The sequence below is a fragment of the Cherax quadricarinatus genome, chromosome 61 (genome assembly GCF_038502225.1).
Source record: "Cherax quadricarinatus isolate ZL_2023a chromosome 61, ASM3850222v1, whole genome shotgun sequence".
In the NCBI taxonomy this organism is placed as follows: Eukaryota; Metazoa; Arthropoda; class Malacostraca; order Decapoda; family Parastacidae; genus Cherax; species Cherax quadricarinatus.
This window is the reverse complement of record NC_091352.1, coordinates 13,789,010-13,810,199: the sequence shown is the minus strand read 5'-3', so window position 1 is coordinate 13,810,199 and position 21,190 is coordinate 13,789,010. Positions and strand designations below refer to the sequence as shown.

At 42.4% G+C, this 21,190-nt stretch overlaps 1 protein-coding gene across 1 annotated transcript in view; it reads left to right on the top strand.

The window, feature by feature from the left end:
- The window catches only part of LOC128699332 (coiled-coil domain-containing 92B-like), a 92,389-nt gene that overhangs the window by 5,129 nt on the left and 66,070 nt on the right, over nt 1–21,190 (top strand). Inside the window, exon 2 of the mRNA XM_070098246.1 lies at nt 10,932–11,903. The gene's annotated coding sequence lies outside the window, so the exon portion shown is untranslated. The remainder of the gene's footprint in view (nt 1–10,931; nt 11,904–21,190) is intronic.

The following is a 21,190-nucleotide window of genomic DNA, read 5'->3' as shown; positions in this document are numbered from 1 at the left end:
TTATTCGCTGATGATGTGAAACTAATGATAATACAAGCAGGTAAGGGCCATGAAAACTTACAAATGGATCTGGACAGGCTGCAGGTTTGGCCTGACAAGTGATTACTGTAATTTAACTTCAGCAAGCACAAAGTTATGAAGTCTGGGGAAAGTCAAAGACGACAGCAGACGGAGTACAGGCTCGGGGGAAAGGGAAGAAGGCTTCAAATCTTACTCAAGTAGAAGCATGTCGCCAGAAACCTAAACGGTCATTCACGACACTGTATGTGGCATATGTTAGGCCTATATTGGAGTACGCAAAGTCACTATGGAACCCACACTTGGTCACACACGTCAAGAAATTAGAGAAAGTGCAAAGGTTTGCAACGAGAGTAGTCTTGGAGCTTACGAGTATGTCCTATGAGGAGAGTTTAAGGGAACTCAGCCTGATGACACTAGAGGGAAAAAAAGAACTAGGGGTGACATGCTAACGTATAAAATAATGAGAGGAATTGATAGGGTGTACAGGGACAGATTAAGAGATGGGATTAAAAATACGAGGGCACAGATGAACAATGAAAACTTAAATGAGTCATAGGGATGTTAGAATGTATTTTTTCAGCCTTAGAGTAGTCAGGAAATGGAACGATCTAGAGACTTGATCGGTAATGACAGGATCCATACATAACTCTAAGAAGAGGTACGATAAGGCTCTCGAAGCCAGGAGAGAGTGGATCTAGTAGCGACCAGCGAAGAGGCGGGGTCATAAGCTGCGACTCGACCCATACAACCACATGTAGGTGCAGGTATACATAATTATAAAGAGATCGTAAGTGCGTAGTTCAGGTCTCCTGCTGGCGACGCTGAAGGAATTATTAATACCCATTGATCGTCCATTACCTGGGGAAGGGAGGGAAAAGGAGGGGGGTATGTGAAGGTAGAGCTCTCAGCACCTACAGCTGAGGACCTGGGTACGGAAGACTGAAGGTGGTGCAGGGGGTGATACAGGAGGGGAACTGAAAGTCATCTTTATGTATAATAATAATAATAATAATAATAATAATAATAATAATAATACACTGATTAATTTACGCTTACAGTTAGTTGCCCTTATTCATTTTTTATCCCCCTTCTATTTTTAATACTGCTGAATTTACAAGCTGAGAACTGTTATCCTGCCTCAGTTAATATCACATGCTAGAAACTGTTATCCTGCCTCAGTTAATATTATATGCTAGAAACTGTTATCCTGCCTCAGCTAATATTATATGCTAGAAACTGTTATCCTGCCTCAGTTAATATTACATGCTAGAAACTGTTATCCTGCCTCAGTTAATATTACATGCTAGAAACTTTTATCCTGCCTCAGCTAATATTATATGCTAGAAACTGTTATCCTGCCTCAGTTAATCTTACAGGTTAGAAACTGCTATCCTGTTTCAGTTGTTTTTATAGACTAAGAGCTGTTATCCTCCCTCATTTCAAAACCCAACTCTTCCTATTCTTTCTCCCTCGATGGCACTCACAGCAGTCAACTAACATCTAGGTACCTGTTTTCACAAGGTGAACAAGGGGCAAGAGAGATAAGGAAAATTACCTATTTCCTCGAACCCTCTCGTAACTGAACCCGGGTCCTTGGTTTGTGAGCCAAAGACTCTACCAATGAGCCACTAGGTATGCTGTACTAGCTTTGCTCTAAGCCAGTGTTCGTTCTAGAGCGGTGCCTTGACGCCGGCGAAGAATTCTAGATCTAAAAAAAAAAATCATGACATACAAAGTCAATACTGAACAAAAACGCACAGTAAAGTTACTGGACCAATACACAAATAACCCGCACACAGAAGCTTATGATGACGTTTCGGTCCGACTTGGACCATTTACAAAGTTACACTCCTATGTGCGGGTTATTTGTGTATAGTTAATACTGATATATGTATATAAAAAAATACGTATATGCAAATTATGAGAAGTTTTAAATAATAAATGTTTCCGCTCACCAGAGTAAAAGAAGTGTGTATATAGCAAGGTAAAATAAGGGTGTGTATACTAGGATGAGACAAGTGTTTGTATAGTAAGGTGAAACAAGTGTGCATAACATAGACAGATGTACGACAGGTGTAGATGGATGAGGAGCAAGAGAGTAATAGTTAGTAGCATTGCCCTTCATGGCAGTATCTTGGCTTCCTGAGATTAATTTGGTTAGCACCTCGGAAATGCTGAAGCTTCCGGTGTTCTGTACATCTGTATCACCAAGACTTATAACTGCAGATTCAGGGCAGCGTCGTCTACGAAGGTCTTTATCTTTTAAGGTAAGTCTGGTTTCACTCCATTTTATCTAGTGGTTGTTGCTGTGTATTATGTAGACATTATTGACGTTATCAGTTCTTCATGCGCTTTGTGTTCGTTAATTTTACTGTCCAAATTCCTGGCTATTTCTCCCACAAGCTTCGTCGCAGTCTCTGCAAGATGTAATCATCTGCAGCCTCGGTCCCTTCAAGGGAGGTTCCTTGACTCTGGTGAGGGGCTCTTGATCTAGAGAACTGGATCTGTGCTCCAGTTCCCTGAATCGAGTCTGAATACCTTCCATTCCCCCCTCCCCACATGCGCTGTATAATCCTACGGGTTTAGCGCTCCCATGATAATAATAATAATAATAATAATAATAATAATGCAGCCTCGGTATCACAAAGGCTTGTTTAGCGATGTTATTAGCAACCCTGCTGCTCGGCAGAACGAAAAATCTGACCGCAGATTCCGTTTAGGTGGGTCCTGTAGACCTGCTGTGCTCCTCGTCAGCAAACGTTGATAAAATGGGAGGGAAAGTATAGTGTAATAAATACCTGATGTATGAATTCACACCCGGGTTATTCGGTGCTGTAAATCCTATCAGCTCTGAGAAATAACAAGATGGCCATTCTACGTTTCGTTAGGTTGTTGTGGTTTGAGTGGAGTTGAACTCTTCTCCAGGCTGAGGGACTGACCACCTCAAATACTCTTTCTCCAAGGTTAATGGTCTGATTACATCATCTTCACTTCACTACTACACCTGCTGCCTCTGTATTTCACTGAAGAAGCCTACTGTATCAACGAAACTTTTCAACAATAAAATTACCCTGTTGTTGTATGTGTCTTAATAATCATCTTTGTTAATAAATTTCCACTATAATTTAAACAATAATTTGTCCACAAATTTGTACAGGAGAAAATCAAGGAAGGTAAAACTCTCGTCACATTCCTCGTCTAACGTGAATTTGATGGTAGACTCAGCCACATCAAGTGTTAGAGATCATTGTTTATCATTGAGTCTCTAAGCTCTATAACCCTCAAGGAAGGTTCCTTGATGCTGGTGAGGGGCTCTTGATCTAGTGAATTGGATCTGTGCTCCAGTTCCCTGAATTGAACCTGAATGCCTTCCTGGTCACCCCCTTCCCTTCAACACGCGCTGTATAATCCCTATGAGTTGAGCTCTCCCCATGATGATATTAATAGGCTATATAATAAGGATATCATTCATGTGTCCCTGCGACCAGGTCACGCTCTCTGCAATGAAAGTGTCAAATCTCTCTGCTTCCGAGTGTTCCATATACAAATTTGCTAAAGTGGGCTGATAGGTGACCCACTTATCATTCCGGAACTCTGGCTGTGTATCGTTGTCGCGGGGGGAAAAAAAACAACTTTAAATTGGATGCAAAGTTTACTTAAGGCAGCAAAATCCTTGGCAGGTATAGAGATGACAATCGTCATTAACTCGTCGTGGAGACATTCATGAAAAGGCAGTGACAACAAAATTGGCCAACTTTTTGTCTCTCGTATCGACATAATACTGCTAAGCAGATCCCCTGAATGTCTTTAAGCATACCATGCTGGTCGTAGCCATTAACTCTGACAAATGCTTGCCCCTGTGTCCCTGCTGACGTATGTAGTGGACTTTCAACGTCAGACGTAATGAGTCGTTAATCGTTTTGGATCTAAAATAATAGTTTTGGGTCTAAGATAATAGTTTTAGGTTTAAGATGATAGCTTTATTAATTTTGGGAAGACCTATACCTTCGATATACCTTTGACAAGTTTCGAGGGGGTTTCCAACTCTCGGAGCCCGCCCCTAAACCTGGCTTGTCTGATGCTTGCCTGCTCAACCAGGCTGTTGCTGAACACGAGGCGCAGGAGTCTCTTACTACTGTACATTTCCTTCTTTTGAGGATCCAGATTACTAATGGAACGACCAGTTTGTCACTATGGCGGGGGATATTGCCCCTTCGTCGAAATTTACTGGCACTTAAGGCTGGTGAAATAGGGGAGAGAGAGAGAGAGAGAGAGAGAGAGAGAGAGAGAGAGAGAGAGAGAGAGAGTGAAAAATGGACTTGTACTGGACTTGTTTTGTGACTGATTTCTGTAATATAAGAGTGAACTGTAGACGACAGTACAAGCTGATAGTGATGGTCTAAATCTGATGATAGTGTCAATCTGATAATGACAGTGTCAATCTGATAATGATGTCAGTCTGACAGCGATATATACGAAATAAGTTTAACAGCTAAAAAAATCCCAGTAGGGTCTACCGCTTTAAAACATTATAACCTCCCATTCGACGGGCGCTGTACAGCCCTTACTGGTTTTGTGCGTATCTACGATGATAATTATCATGATAATTATCTGTGATAATTACCATCTTCCTGGAAGGAAGATTACTTGCAGGTGTTGTCCTCGTTTCTTGTGTGTTCCTCCAGCCCCCTCCCATGGTCTCCCTTCCTATGGTCCCCCCCTGCCATGGTTTCCCCTGCTATGGTGTCCCCTGCCATGATCTTCCCTGTCATGGTTTCCCCCGCCATATTCTCCTGCTATCAAGGTCTCCCCTGCCATCATGGTTTCCTCTGTTATCATGGTTGTCCCTGTCATCATGGACGACCCTGCCATTGTCTCCTCTGGTCTTCAGAGGGTTTGTAAAACAATACAGATGGTGACGGGTATTGTACGTGAAGGTTACCCTGAAAGTTTCGGGGGTCACCGCCCCCTTCAACTCAGTCTCAGACCAGGCCTTCTGCGGCTCTGCCTAATGGCCCTGATCAATCAGGTTGTTTCATCTGATCGTGCGCAGACCAACGTAGACACCACAGCCTGGTTGATCAGGAATTGGTCTGAGGAACTTATCACAATTTCTGTTGAACACAACTAGGGGTCTATTGGTAATTCCCTTAATGTATGAAGGGAGGGTTTTGAAAAGTCTTGGTTCCTTTACATTTATTGGGTTATAATGTACTCATGGCACCTCTGAGGGGGTATTTTGCACCGTCTGTTGAGTCTTGTTTTTTTCGTAGGGAGTGATTTCTGTGTGCAGATTTGGGACCAATCCCTCCTGAATTTTCGTGGAGTAAACTATGATGTATCTTCCTGGGCCAGGCTCCAGGAAGCACAGTCTAACTTTACTACAAAGATAAGAGAGCAAGTTTTTGTTGTCGCAACGTTTCACTTGTGACGAGAAACGTGCACCGCTGTGTCTGCACTACGTAACCTTCAGGCGCTGGAGTACTGTTTACCATCTGTACTCAGTGAGTACTTGGAATAAAATGCTTACATGTAATGCATTAAGCAACTTGGAGTTACACCGAAAGTGGCTGAGACTTACGACAAAGCTAGATATACTTCAGTCGCTACGCGATCCAAGAAAGATATCCCCGTGTTGCATCAGCCCAGCCTCGTACATGTTAATTAACCCGAAAAGAATATGGAAGACAGAAGAGTAAGAAATGCATGTAAGTCACGTTAGCTGTTATGAAAGTGGTGGGTAACCCAGCCTCTGGTGAACCAGAGGATGCCTAGCTGAGGTTATACAGTACCAGTAAGCTAGTGGATAGATACCACTAGTAACCCAGAGGATGCATAGTACCAGTAAGCTAGTAAATACATAGCACCAGTAACCCAGAGCATACATAGTACCGGTAAGCCAGCAAATACACAGCACCAGTGAGCCAGAGGATACATATCACCAGTAAGCCAGTAAATACATAGCACCAGTAACCCAGAGGTTTTTTTTAGCACCAGTAAGCCAGTGGATACATAGCACCAGTAACCCAGAGGCTTTTTTTAGCACCAGTAAGCCAGTAGATACATAGCACCAGTAAGCCAGTGGATACATAGCACCAGAAACCCAGAGGTTTTTTTAGCACCAGTAAGCCAGTGAATACATAGCACCAGTAAGCCAGTGAATACATAGCACCAGTAAGCCAGTGAATACATAGCACCAGTAAGCCAGTGAATACATAGCACCAGTAAGCCAGTGAATACATAGCATCAGTAAACCAGAGGATACACAGCACCAGTAAGCCAGTGAATACATAGCACCAATAAGCCAGTGGATACAAAGCACCAATAAGCCAGAGGATACATAGCACCAGTAAGCCAGAGGATACATAGCGCAGGTAAGCCAGTGGATACAAAGCACCAATAAGCCAGAGGATACATAGCACCAGTAATCCAGAGGATACATAGCACCAGTAAGCCAGAGGATACATAGCACCAGTAAGCCAGTGAATACACAGCACCAATAAGCCAATGAATACATAGCACCAGTAAGCCAGAGATACATAGCACCAGTAAGCCAGTGAATACATAGCACCAGTAAGCCAGAGATACATAGCACCAGTAAGCCAGTGAATACATAGCACCAATAAGCCAGTGAATACATAGCACCAGTAAGCCAGAGATACATAGCACCAGTAAGCCAGTGAATACATAGCACCAATAAGCCAGAGGATACATAGCACCAGTAAGCCAGTGAATACATAGCACCAATAAGCCAGTGAATACATAGCACCAGTAAGCCAGAGATACATAGCACCAGTAAGCCAGTGAATACATAGCACCAGTAAGCCAGAGGATACATAACACCAGTAAACCAGAGGATACTTAGCACCAGTAAGCCAGAGGATACATAGCACCAGTAAGCCAGTAAATACATAGCACCAATAAGCCAGTGAATACATAGCACCAGTAAGCCAGAGGATACATAGCACCAGTAAACCAGAGGATATTTAGCACCAGTAAGCCAGAGGATACATAGCACCAGTAAGCCAGAGGATACATAGCACCAGTAAGCCAGAGGATATATAGTACCAGTAAGCCAGAGGATACATAGTACCAGTAAGCCAGAGGATACATAGCACCAGTAAGCCAGAGGATATATAGCACCAGTAAGCCAGAGGATACATAACACCAGTAAGCCAGAGGATACATAACACCAGTAAGCCAGATGATACATAGTACCAGTAAGCCAGAGGATATATAGCACCAGTAAGCCAGAGGATACATAGCACCAGTAAGCCAGACTATATATAGCACCAGTAAGCCAGAGGATACATAACACCAGTAAGCCAGAGGATATATAGCACCAGTAAGCCAGAGGATACATAACACCAGTAAGCCAGAGGATACATAGCACCAGTAAGCCAGAGGATACATAACACCAGTAAGCCAGAGGATACATAACACCAGTAAGCCAGAGGATACATAACACCAGTAAGCCAGAGGATATATAGCACCAGTAAGCCAGAGGATACATAGCACCAGTAAGCCAGAGGATACATAACACCAGTAAGCCAGAGGAACCATACATATAGCACCAGTAAGCCAGAGATACAGCACCATACATAACACCAGTAAGCCAGAGGATATATACATAACACCAGTAAGCCAGAGGATATATAGCACCAGTAAGCCAGAGGATACATAGCACCAGTAAGCCAGAGGATACATAACACCAGTAAGCCAGAGATATATAGAACCATATACATAGCACCAGAGTAAGCCAGAGGATACATAACACCAGTAAGCCAGAGATATATAGAACCATATACATAACACCAGTAAGCCAGAGGATACATAACACCAGTAAGCCAGAGGATATATAGCACCAGTAAGCCAGAGGATACATAGCACCAGTAAGCCAGAGGATACATAACACCAGTAAGCCAGAGGATATATAGCACCAGTAAGCCAGAGGATACATAGCACCAGTAAGCCAGAGGATACATAACACCAGTAAGCCAGAGGATATATAGCACCAGTAAGCCAGAGGATACATAGCACCAGTAAGCCAGAGGATATATAGCACCAGTAAGCCAGAGGATACATATAAGCCAGAGATACATAACACCAGTAAGCCAGAGGATATATAGAACCAGTAAGCCAGAGGATACATAGCACCAGTAAGCCAGAGGATACATAACACCAGTAAGCCAGAGGATATATAGCACCAGTAAGCCAGAGGATACATAACACCAGTAAGCCAGAGGATATATAGCACCAGTAAGCCAGAGGATACATAGCACCAGTAAGCCAGAGGATATATAGCACCAGTAAGCCAGAGGATACATAGCACCAGTAAGCCAGAGGATACATAGCACCAGTAAGCCAGAGGATATATAGCACCAGTAAGCCAGAGGATACATAGCACCAGTAAGCCAGAGGATATATAGCACCAGTAAGCCAGAGGATATATAGCACCAGTAAGCCAGAGGATATATAGCACCAGTAAGCCAGAGGATATATAGCACCAGTAAGCCAGAGGATACATAGCACCAGTAAGCCAGAGGATACATAGCACCAGTAAGCCAGAGGATATATAGCACCAGTAAGCCAGAGGATATATAGCACCAGTAAGCCAGAGGATACATAGCACCAGTAAGCCAGAGGATATATAGCACCAGTAAGCCAGAGGATACATAGCACCAGTAAGCCACAGGATACATAGCACCAGTAAGCCAGAACTTGCTTAATCACTGAATACGTCGTCTCTTAATTAAAGACTCGTGTCACGAGACAATTTTTTTGACAAACAAGGTCACCACTACCACCACCACGACTACCACCACTACGACTACCACCACTAAGACTACCACCACTACTACCACCACCACGACTACCACCACTACGACTACCACCACTACTACCACCACCACGACTACCACCACTACTGATATCACTGCCACTGCTAATACCACTACCACTACTAAATACCACTACCTCTACCACTGCTTATACCATTACCTCTACTACTATCACCACCACTATAATGCTAAATTTAACTGTAGTGTGTGTGTGTGTGTGTGTGTGTGTGTGTGTAACAATGTGCTGGAAGGGCAGGACTATGTTCAGAACTTTCTCATCAAACAAACTCATCCACTCGACACAATATTGGTCATGAATTCACAACTGTTGATTGCTTTTCCTCTGCATGAAGCAGATTGCATAATGATTGCAGATCAATACACAGGTAGGTCGAGAGTGTTTACATGTATACACATATACACATGTATACACATATACACATGTATACACATGTATACACATATACACATGTATACTAGGTTCTCCCTGGAGAACTCCGAAGAGCCAATTTTAAACAAAAATAACTGAGTAAGAAATCAAAGTTTACAACTCACAATTCGTTAACTAATAAAAATATTTTGACAACTCATGTGTTATTTTGTAAGGAATTTCTTCAGCTATCTTCCCTGTAAGTTTCATGGCTGTAAACCTAACTGGGCTCTCATGAGATAAGATTTTGTTGGGATTTTTAACCCGGAGGGTTAGCCACCCAGGATAACCCAAGAAAGTCAGTGCGTCATCATGGAACTGTTTGTCTTATTTCCATTGTGGTCCTTCAACCTTGTTCCACAGGATGCCACGCACATCAGTCGACTAACAACCAGGTACCTACTTACTCGCTAGGTGAACGGGGTCAGCAGGTATAAGGAAACACGCCCAATGTTACCACCCGACTGGGGATCGAACCACGGACACTCAGTGTGTACCTACCAGGCCACGGGACACATGCAGTGTTACAGGTACAGTTTGTTCCTATATTGTAAAAATTGTACTTACTGTTCGGTATTAAACTGGTTAAAAATAGTTAATGTCTTTCATGGGTTCCAGCATTTATTGTGACTTTTAATCAGTTGTAACAAACTTACTGTGTAAGTTACACTACGTCAGACAGTAATGGTGTACTGGTAGCCAATACATGATGACGGCAGAAATGAAACAAAAGTTTACTAAATAAAATGGAAAATGCGATAGTCGAATACACTAATTTTTCACTTAAAACGTTAGTATAATGAAAGATAGTGTATGTTGTACATAAACTCAGTCAAGCAAAAGAATTACTAGTAGTGCTTGAAGTTCCTAGCGCTGTATAGCTCTTGTGGCTTAGCGCTTCTTTTTGATTATAATAATAACTGAAGTTCCTAGAACTGTACTCCGCAGAACGTCGGAGAGAATCATACATGATAATCTATACCTGGAAGATTCTAGGGAGATTGGTACCAAACCTGCACACCAAAATCACTACATATGAACACAAGAGACTTGGCAAACTGTGCAAGATACCTCCGGTGAGAAGCAGGGATGCGATGACCACACATTGATAAATAGAACTCAGTAAGTGTAAAGGGACCACGACTCTTCATCGCCCTTCCTTCTTGTCATAAGGGATATTACCAACAGACCCCCTGGCTGTCTTCAAGAGGGAAGTCGACAGATTCCTCAAAAACAGTTCCTAATCAGCTGGGTTGTGGTGCATACGTCGTACTGCTGGAGTCGGGCACTAACAGCCTGATCGATCAGCCCAGTATCCTGGAGGCCTGGTCTGGGATCGGGCCTCGGAGGCGGTGACCTCCGGAAGGGACTACACAACATGATGCCTCACTCGGAGCCCTAAATGATGCTCCACTTTAGAGATACCAGCCTATACCAGGCTTCACCCATCTAACTATTCCTATCTACAAATTATGCATGACTATCTTCGACCTGCTACAGTGTTCTGTTCTTACGAATTCCCCCACCCCCTCCCCAACCAATCAGAGGCCTAGGAGCCCTCCCCAACCAACCAAAGGCCGAGGAGTCCTTCCCTTGCATGAGGAACTGACCAATAGCTGACTTTGTTTTTTCTCCTGCAGGGCCAGCATCGAGGTCCCAAGCCAGCGCCACGGCCAGTCGTCCACTGGCAGCCGTCAGTGATGGTGGTTGTGTTTCTTCACACGTTATACCTGAGCACGAGACTTGCGTCGTTTTGTTAACCCAGGAAAACCCTCAAGAAAGTCAGGTATTTTGGCTTGTTAACACTGGAAAAGTGAAAGAGTGTGGCTTGTTAACCCAGGATAAGTGAAATTGTGTGTCTTGTTAATCAGGGAAAGCCAAGTAGCCTGGCTTATTAACCCAGGGAAAGCCAAGCAGCGTGGGTTATTAACCCAGGAAGAAAAGTCAAGCAGTGTGGCTTATTACCGCTGCAGATTTCTCTTCCTCTATCCTAGGATGACACCTGCTTAGCACCCAGGTACCTACTTATAGGTGAACAGAGGCAGCAGGTGTCAGGGAGACACGACCATCCGTCTCGATTTGCCCTGCATCGAGCCCGTGCTCCTTCGGTTGTAATTGCTTTTATAATGATGATTTCGAAAGAACAATTGGAGTTGACATTGACTGGGTTTTAGTTGCGATAGAGAGAGGTTGCAAAAGTGAAGGAGAGTTGTAAATACAACAGCAGTGGGGGTGTTGGAAATACAACAGTGGTGGTAGTGCTCGAAATACAGTAGTGGTGGAGGTTCTGGAAATACAACAGTGGTGGGGGTGTTGGAAACACTAGTGGTGGCAGTGTGTGGTCAGTGATGGCAGGGTAGGGCCCACACACTGAGTCCTGGTGCCAGACTGCGCTACTGATAGCAATACAACCACTGTGTGCCACTGACACCACCACCACCACCACTATTGACGCCACTACTTCACCGATCACCAACACTACCGCCATCACTAACAACGTCATATCCAATACTACTGCTACTGTTACTACTACTACTACTACTACTACTACTACTACTACTATTACTACTACTACAACTACTACTACCATCACCACCACCACAACCAAGCAGGTTAGTATCCTCGACTCTAGCATTTGCTATTCTGTCATGTTGCTAGTATTGGGTTTAAAGCCTATCGACTACACGAAGGTCATTAATACTGCCTGTCACTTGTCCACCACCAGTCAAGAATACTTTAATATATATGCTATATGTGTGTGTTTGTGTGTGTGTGTACTTACCTAGTTGAGGTTGCAGGGGTCGAATCCAAGCTCCTGGCACCGCCTCTTCACTGGTCGCTACTAGTGAAGCTTTATCATACCTCTGCTTAAAGCTATGTATGGATCCTGCCTCCACTACATCGCTTCCCAAACTATTCCACTTCCTGACTACTCTGTGGCTGAAGAAATACTTCCTAACATCCCTGTGATTCATCTGTGTCTTCAACTTCCAACTGTGTCCCCTTATTGTTGTGTCCCATCTCTGGAACATTCTGTCTTTGTCCACCTTGTCAATTCCTCTCAGTATTTTGTATGTCGTTATCATGTCCCCCTTATCTCTCCTGTCCTCCAGTGTCGTCAGGTTGATTTCTCTTAACCTCTCCTCGTAGGACATACCTCTTAGCTCTGGGATTAGTCTTGTTGCAAACCTTTGCACTTTCTCTAGTTTCTTTACGTGCTTGGCTAGGTGTGGGTTCCGAACTGGTGTGTGTGTGTGTGTGTGTGTGTGTGTGTGTGTGTGTGTGTGTGTGTGTGTGTGTGTGTGTGCGTGCGCAATAAGATCACAGTAAACAGGTGATATCACAATATGCAGAACACCCAATGTGAAAAAATAGTGAAATTCCAAGCGCTTTCGTGACTTCTCACATTATCAAGGAACAATAAAAATAAAACATCAACAGAAAGGCATGTAAGTGCAAGACTACACCTCACAGTCACGTAACAACACCCGACTCTGTGAAACACAACTGATATTCTACCCAAACATTAAGATTTTTTATTTGTCTAATGTATCATTAAATTCTTCACAAATTTTATTAATTATAAATTAATCCAATTTACATAAACCAAAAGAAATATTCATATTATTTCCACAACTGCTTTTTATGAAACATGATTCTATTATATTCCTGTCGACCATGGACTTTCTTGATAAAACTTTCTCAACCTTTTGAAAATCAATTGGATGGTTAAAATCTCTCACATGCACATGAATAAACAGAGCATTAGAATCTTGTCCAGCTTTAATGGTATATTTATGTTCTTTATCACATATTTGATAAGGAATCTTGTAGATACATCCATCAGCATTTTGGGGGAATTTTTTATCAAAAGTTCTTTTTTTACTGTATCAAGATTTTTAAATATAACTATGTTATTAAAAGTCTTAAGAAGAGAAGGCATATCAACCAAGTTTTCATGGTATATCTGGAGTATATCTGGTAAGGGAGAACCAACATATTTTTAGTTGAATAAGATTGGTTGTCCCTTTTTGGATTGTAAAAAGTATTTCTGACAATTTTAAAGGATTTATCAATTAAGTTTCTTGGGTATTTTAGATCATTAGCTATTTCATAATTTGTTTAGATTTCTTCATCTATGAATTCTAGTCTACTAATACGCAAAGCTCTCAAAAACATTGATGATAATACCGACAGTTTAACTCTATCTTGCTGTGAAGAATAATAGCGTACATAGGAACAGTTATTTGTTGGTTTTCTGCAAATTTTAAATTTAAAGTCATTGTTACCCTTAATAATTAAAAGAAAATAACTCATTGCTTTTCCTAGATGTTTAAGGGCAACAATTATTTTTAAATTTCAAATTTACAGAAAACCAAGGTGACGTGAAGTGACTGTGAGGTGCAGTCTTTATATGCTCTCCTGTTGATGCTTTAATTTTATAGTTCCTTGATAATGTGAGAAGCCACGAATGCGCTTGGAATTTCACTATGTGTGTGTGTGTGTGTGTGTATATATATATATATATATATATATATATATATATATATATATATATATATATATATATATATATAGATATATATATATATATCTATATATATATATGTCGTGCCGAATATGTAAAACTGGTCAATTAGCAAGAACTCATTTAAAATTAAGTCCTTTCTAAATTTTTCTCTTATATGTTTAAAGATATATTTTTTTCATTAATGTTAATGTAAAAATTTTTAATTTTGCTCCAAAAGAATCTTAGAAAACTTACCTCACCTTATTATAACAAGAACAATTTATTTTAGCCTAACCCAACTAAATATATTTTAGATTTGTTTACAGTAATTTAATACTAAACAAACACAGTGAAATATATTTTTTTCGTTAGGCTCAGAATGTTTTTGGCGAAATTATTGCATACACAAATTTTCGCTTGTCCTATATGGGAAGATGAACGTTGCTATTTAAGCCAAGATCGCAAGTTCTGCCTATTCGGCACGACATATATATATATATATATAATACATATGTCGTGCCGAATATATATATATATATATATATATATATATATATATATATATATATACTTTTTTTTCAACAAACTTTATAGTGTATACACTGTGAGCTTACTTTTCTGTTTTCTTCTGTTATTGCATCCTCTCTTTATTACCTCTTTCTCCTCCTTTGCTAGTTTCCCAGGTTTCCTCACATCACCGCTGTCATTTCCTTCAGTAGGTGAGTATAGATGACAACACTTGTGTGAGGAACAAAGTGTGCCATGGTAAATGTCTCATTGTTGATTCCTCAGTTATAAATGCCTTGTAATATTAGCGGTCTCTTGCTCTGTCATGCCTTATAACCTGACAGGGAACTGCCAGTTTTTTGCCATGTCTAAATGTATGAACAAACTGTCCAAATGTTTGTATACACTATGCCTAAATGTATTTACAAACTATGTCTAAATGTATGTACAAACTGTGTCTAAATAATATTTTATTTTATTAGCACACTGGCCGATTCCCACCAAGGCAGGGTGGCCCGAAAAAAAAAAAACTTTCACCATCACTCACTCCATCACTGTCTTGCCAGAAGGATGCTTTACACTATAATACAATATCTTTATTTCTAGGCCTGTATACCTTGTACACGCACATGGTAGACAGGCCTGGCTGACATCAATGACATACTATTATATAGAAAGCCTTATTATGCTGAGCATTTTGGGCATATTAGGTCAGTTTTGTCCCAGGATGCGACCCACACCAGTCAACTAACACCCAGGTACCCATTTTATACTGATGAGTGAACAAGGACAGCAGGTGTCTGATGGAAACACGTCCTAATGTTTTTCACCCGTACAGGAGATTCGAACTCTGGACCTAAGTGTGTGAGCTGAGTGCGCCAGCGCTCGTGCTACGGGACACCTTGTCTACAAACTATGTCTAAATTTTAATTTTGATGATTCATCAGCAAACTGAAAACCATTTTTGTTTTCCTAAGGAAATTTTTACGTAAATTCGTAAGATTTTCTATTTCGTTAAGGAGATGTGAAAAAAAATGAATTAAAAGTGACCGGTATATTGAACCAATGAACTCCAGTGTATAGTGAATGGTAGTGTATGTGTCGATTAATAACCCACATGGTCATTACACTGTGGGAACACCCATAATGTGGTAATACTCTGAGTGTTACATTGTGGGAACATCCGCGGTGTTCCGCTACCATATTCAACGCTTCTAGCTGTGAAGACGTTGGAAGAGTTTGTAGTCTGTGTTGGGTAGTGGCAAAGATGTAAATACTATCTGCATAACAGATGACAGCCTCATCTTGATGTTCAGACTTGCGCCCAGCAAGTCTGAACATCAATACATTGTTGGGAGTGCGGCTCAGTACCCAACCAAGACGTACAGTATGATAATAAATGGTTTACAAAACCGACAAGTGCAAGTGCAGTATATATGCTGCACTTGTCAAAATTGATGGACTGAACACATCAGTTCCAGGGTGAGGGACTGATTACCTCAAACTCCTCTTTATCTTTCACTTTTCTCTGCATTGGACTGAAGAAGCCACTGCGTGGCGAAACGTTTGCAGAATAAAGATACCCAAATGTTGCACAAATGTCTTATTTATTAAGACGTAGACTACTGAGCTGATGCCGTTCAGTTGGTAAGGCATTCTTCAATACTGGAGAGTAACTTCTCCTTTGACACCGAAGGCGACTATTTGTTCCAGGGTTAAGTTCTGTGTTGACTGTGTGAAATGCAGCTCTGTGGTTAATCTTATTATTAGTAGTATTATAATCAAAACTCACCGCTAAACCCACAAGGATCATACAGCACTGCAGGGTGGGATGTGCTATAGAAGAAATATACGAAGATCAGAGGTCAATAAAGGCTGCCTTTATGGCAAGGTTCCGCCTGGTGAAGTATTCAAAATGGCAGGTGTGGCTGCTGCTCCCACGCAGGAACCCCAAGAAAGTCGGGAAGACTTCATAAAACATGACTCTATTAAGAACACTTCTCTTAAGGACTTTCATGTGAATATGAAAATAATAAATAATACAGACAGGCTGATAAGACACATGTACAACAGTTAGGTATCTTTATTCCAAAACATTTCGCCTACACAGTAGGCTTCTTCAGTTGAGTACAGAAGAGTAAGCAGAAGCAGTAGAGATGTGAAGACGATGTAATCAGTCCATCACCCTTGAAGACGTAGTTTTGAGGTAGTCAGTCCCTCAGCCTGTTCTAGATTATGGAGCAAAACTCTTCTCCAGACTGAGGGACTGACCACCTCAAAACTAAGTCCTCAAGGGTGATGGCCTGATTACATCGTTTTCAAAATCTTTGCTTCTTCTGCTTACTCTTTTGTACTCGTTTGAAGAAGCCTACTGTGAAGGCGAAACGTTTCGGACTAAAGATCCCTAACTGTTGTACATGTGTCTTACTTATCAACCTGTCGCTATCATATATCATTTTCATATTCAATAAGGGTAAGTGATGAGGATCGGTACTATAAGAGACGTGTCCCGCCGTCAGGAAGGACGCCATCCCGCCGTCTGGACCTATTTACAGGTCCAGGAGAGGCTTGTAGGGCATCTCACTGACAAGTGTTGGGTGTTGCAGGTTATGTAGTCTTCACTAAGACGGTGGTTTGTCCGTCAGGAAAGAGCACATGTGTATCCTGTCACATGATATACCTTTGAAGAGTTTCGAGAGTTTCACTACTCTCGGAGTCCGGCCATGGGCCAGGCTCGTCTGGTGCTTGCCTGGTCAGCCAGGCTGTTACTGCTGGAGGCCCAGTGATGACCCATTTCACAGGTCAAGCACCCGGTGACCTACGCTACCTAGTATTTACAGTTTTTACATCCTAGTTAAAAAATAACAGAACATCATTGCCTTGTAAGAAACTTAAAATATCAATTATTCCCGTATTAAGTAGCTTTTAACCTTTGTTAGTGCGATTTGAAGCTCATAGTGATTATTATTATTCATGGGAAGACGTAAACCCGTAAGGGTCATATATCGTATCATCTAGGATTTAAATCTTCACACTTAGCACTGATTCTCAACGTCCCACTGATGCTGGTGTTGGAGGTGAACAGCTGATGCTGAATGACCCGAGACAGGCCTGGTCCCAGACTCAGTCTCGGGGGGCGATAAGTAAGCTTATTTCAGCACAGGTACACGTAAGTACATCTATCATACATATGCAAAACAATCACTGTGAAGAAATAGTGAACATCCAAACGCTTTCGTGATTTCTCACATTATCAAGGACCTGTAAAAATAATAGAACAGTAGAAGGCTATTTATAAGGCTGAGATGTCACCTCACCTACGACACAATACCGTCCCAGAAATCACGAAAGCGCTTGGATGTTCACTATTTTTTCACAGTGGTTGTTCTGTATACTGTTATATCACCTGTTTACTGTGATCTTGTTGCTCATAGTAAATCACCTAGGGTAACCTGGAGTACCTGGAGAGAGTTCCGGGGGTCAACGTCCCCGCGGCCCGGCCTGTGACCAGGCCTCCTGGTGGATCAGAGCCTGATCAACCAGGCTGTTACTGCTGGCTGCACGCAAACCAACGTACGAGCCACAGCCCGGCTGGTCAGGCACCGACTTTAGGTGCTTGTCCAGTGCCTGCTTGAAGACAGCCAGGGGTCTATTGGTAATCCCTCTTATGTATGCTGGGAGGCAGTTAAACAGTCTCGGGCCCCTGACACTTATTGTATTGTCTCTTAACGTGCTAGTGACACCCCTGCTTTTCATTGGGGGGATGTTGCATCGTCTGCCGAGTCTTTTGATTTCGTTGTGAGTGATTTTCGTGTGCAAGTTCGGTACTAGTCCCTCTAGGATTTTCCAGGTGTATATAATCATGTATCTCTCCCGCCTGCGTTCCAGGGAGTACAGGTTCAGGAACTTCAAGCGCTCCCAGTAATTGAGGTGTTTTATCTCCGTTATGCGCGCCGTGAAGGTTCTCTGTACATTTTCTAGGTCAGCAATTTCACCTGCCTTGAAAGGTGCTGTTAGTGTGCAGCAATATTCCAGCCTAGATAGAACAAGCGACCTGAAGAGTGTCATCATGGGCTTGGCATCCCTAGTTTTGATGGTTCTCATTATCCATCCTGTCATTTTTCTAGCAGATGCGATTGATACAATGTTATGGCCCTTGAAGGTGAGAGCCTCCGACATGATCACTCCCAGGTCTTTGACGTTGGTTTTTCGCTCTATTTTGTGGAAGGAATTTGTTTTGTACTCTGCTGAAGTTTTAATTTCCTCATGTTTACCATATCGGAGTAATTGAAATTTCTCATCGTTGAACTTCATATTGTTTTCTGCAGCCCACTGAAAGATTTGGTTGATGTCCGCCTGGAGCCTTGCAGTGTCTGCAATGGAAGACACTGTCATGCAGATTCGGGTGTCATCTGCAAAGGAAGACACGGTGCTGTGGCTGACATCCTTGTCTATGTCAGATATGAGGATGAGAAACAATATGGGAGCGAGTGAACATTAAAATGGTATAAAATACCGACAGGTTGTTAGGTAAGACACATATGCAACAGTTAGGTATCTTTATTTTGAAACGTTTCGCCTACACAGTAGGCTTCTTCAGTCGAGTACAGAAAAGTTGATAGAAGCAGAAGATACTTGAAGACGATGTAATCAGTCCATCACCCTTAAAGTTTTGAGGTGGTCAGTCCCTCAGTCTGGAGAAGAGCATTGTTCCATAGAATGAAACAATATGTTTCATTCTATGGAACAATGCTCTTCTCCAGACTGAGGGACTGACCACCTCAAAACTTTAAGGGTGATGGACTGATTACATCGTCTTCAAGTATCTTCTGCTTCTATCAACTTTTCTGTACTCGACTGAAGAAGCCTACTGTGTAGGCGAAACGTTTCAAAATAAAGATACCTAACTGTTGCATATGTGTCTTACCTAACATGGGAGCGAGTACTGTGCCTTGTGGAACAGAGCTTTTCACCGTAGCCGCCTCAGACTTCACTCTGTTGACTACTACTCGTTGTGTTCTGTTTGTGAGGAAATTATAGATCCATCTACCAACTTTTCCTGTTATTCCTTTAGTACGCATTTTGTCCCAAAAAAGTCAGTGACTCATTTCCATTGGGGTCCTTCTGATAACCCTCTTGTCCCTCCCATCCCTGTCATCAGAAATTTATGAGAAACTGCATGGTAACAGTCTCTACAAATTGATCTCATTAACATACCTGCATCAGTGGTGAATGATGTACAGGCAGAGGTGTGGTAGGTTTTGAAAAGCGAGGGACTATGGTAGAGGGCAGGAGAGAAGCAGGGATGTTTGTGGGAGTGGGGGGGAAGATAGGAGAGGAAAGGAGGTGAGGGAGAGGAAATGGGAAAGAAGGCAGGGAGAGGGGAGGGGAAGGAGTACTGAGAAAGAAAGTAGGAAAGGGTAGGGAGGCATGTCAATAGGAGAGGGGAGACAGAATGGGGGCAGGGAGGCAGGTACATGGAAAAGGTAGGGAGAGAGAGAGGAGATAGGAAAAGGGTTGAGAGGCAGGATAAAGGTGTAAGAGGCGCTCCCTCCTCCTCACCAGCACCGGTCTAGCATATTATCCAGGTTCCTCAAGTTCAATGATACTTATACCATCACAAACATGTAATTTCTTATCAGGTATCCATTTACGTGTGTAACTACCTATTTGTATGCATAGACTTGTACTCTCCAGTGTGTGGATAAATGGGACACTTGTGCAACATTTTTGTATCTTTATTCTGGAAACGTTTCGTCAGCCAGTGGCTTCCTCAGTGTAATGCAGAGAGCAGTGGAAGACGAGGAGTTAGAGGTAATCAGTCCCTCATCCTGGAGTCGATGTGTTCAGTCCATCAATCAATATTGATTAACTGTCTTTAGTGTCCACCTGTGCAACGTTGTCCATTTTTATCTGAAACGTCTATTTCGCTTAGTATTTTGTACATATTAATTATGTCTCCCCTTGTCTTCTCCTTCAAGGTTACTTAGGATTGGTTCTTTCAGTCTCTTATTGTGTATTCCTCTCAGCTCTGCGACTGGTCTGGTTTCTAAATGTTTGGACCTTTCCGAGTTTCCGCGCATGCTTAGTTATATGTGGGGGGTTCCATACTGCTGCTGCATACTCGACATTCTGAATACCAACAACCTGGTCAATCAGACCCGATAACCAGGAGGACTAGTCTGAGACCAGACCTCGGGGGCAGTGACGCTGGGTAGATTCCTGAAGCCATATATTGTACTCAGCCTGTGCTGCACTGTCTAGACTATACAGATCTCCCGGGAACTTCTCCTGTGAACACCAGCAAACATAGTGTTCGATCCCCTCCAAAAGAATATTCACTTTTATTTGAAACAGTAGTGGACCTAATCATTATTCTTGTGGGAGAGAATATGAGACAGTAGAAGAGATGAGGACAGAGAATGGGAGACAAAGTAGTGAATGGGAAACAGAGAGAGAGAGAGAGAGAGAGAGAGAGAGAGAGAGAGAGAGAGAGAGAGAGAGAGAGAGAGAGAGGGTGCTGAGAGAGAAGTGTGAGGGACGGTGTGTAGAGGGGAGTGATAGAAGCGAGGAGGAGGGGGATGCTGGGGGAGGGAGAGGGGGGAGAGGGAAGGTGAAGTAATCGCACTGTATAGTTCCCACGGTGGTCATCACAGTGTATGACAGGCCAGGTACCTTCCTCTTCCCCCTCCCTTTCCACCGGCCTTCTCTCACAATCACAAAAAAACCGGGTTCGATTCCCTGGCACGGAGAAACACGTGAGCAGATTTCCTTACACTCCTATGACCCCCCAACCCACCAAGCAGTAAAACTAGGTACCTGTGTGTTTTCGAGAGGCGGGTAACAGGTACTCGAGGGCACAACTGGAAGCTAAAAATGAAT